A 1066-nucleotide genomic window follows, 5' to 3' on the forward strand; every position below is an offset into this window, starting at 1 on the left:
AAAAGTAAAGTCAAGTCCCAAGGTCAAGTGAATCATTGAATGAATAAATCTTATTTTTAAAACCAACATAAGCATATACATGTTTAGGTTCAAAAGTAAAATAAGCCCAGTGTTAAAATCATTTTGTCAACATGATAGCTTCCAAATATGGGTACCTGCTACAAAGTTACAAGCTAGTTTAACCCACTTTTTTCTATTTTTATGCTCATGTAATTTCACTTTATATAGAAACAATTATGTGCCCACACATGTATTTAGTTAAAAGATCAGAGCAAAGGCATATTATGCAAGATAAGGGTAATTTTTTATATCTAAAATTTTTCTATTCCAAAAGATTTTCAAGTTTCTGTCTATCTATTTTCTCATTGAATATCTTACTCTGTATATTGTGGTGTTTTTGCACTTGCCAGAAGATATTATTAATATGAAAATACTAATATAGAATCTGTTACTAAACACTAGAAAGTATATATTTTAAAAAGCATTTAAACTAGAATTCCTTTAATTCACAATTTTTTACTGTTTTATGTATTTCAATGCCTACTTAATAAACTTTAAAAACAGAGGCAAAAAAAATTAGTTGCTTACAGTGCCTGACATATCCATTGTAATGGAGTAATACTTTCTCCTTTTTTCCACAAGAGAAACAACAAATAAAACAACAAAAGACAGCCTTTCAAAATAAAAAGAGCTCTACACAGTAGGTCAGAAATCATAGGTTTTAGTCACAGCTAGATAAACTAGTAGAATAATAGAACTAGTAGAACTACCCTTTCTGGGCTGTTTTTTCTTCACTGATAAACTATAGGAAGGTTGAGTAGATGAACTTGAGGTCTCCTCAATGTTAAATTTCAGTGGTTCTAAGGTTAATACCATACATAGCAGTTACTTTAGCATGTAGGTTACTCTTCATTATCTGCATGTCCATTATGCACTTTCTGAATATTTTCCTGTTGATTTCTCTTCAGTGATATATTTTCAAAAAATGTAAGATAATTTAAAAATTATTTTAAGTCATTAGTAACTTGATAGACACTAATCTAAATAGGAATACCATACATTTTAA

The 1066-nt window shown here is 28.7% G+C and overlaps 1 protein-coding gene across 1 annotated transcript in view; it reads right to left on the reverse strand.

Annotated features, from left to right (window-relative positions):
- The window catches only part of DGKB (diacylglycerol kinase, beta 90kDa), a gene marked incomplete at its 3' end in the record, with an annotated part of 269792 nt that overhangs the window by 117885 nt on the left and 150841 nt on the right, over positions 1–1066 (reverse strand). The gene's annotated exons all lie outside the window — the stretch shown is intronic.

The sequence above is a fragment of the Propithecus coquereli genome, unplaced genomic scaffold (genome assembly GCF_000956105.1).
Source record: "Propithecus coquereli isolate 6110/MARCELLA unplaced genomic scaffold, Pcoq_1.0 Scaffold520, whole genome shotgun sequence".
Taxonomy (NCBI): Eukaryota; Metazoa; Chordata; class Mammalia; order Primates; family Indriidae; genus Propithecus; species Propithecus coquereli.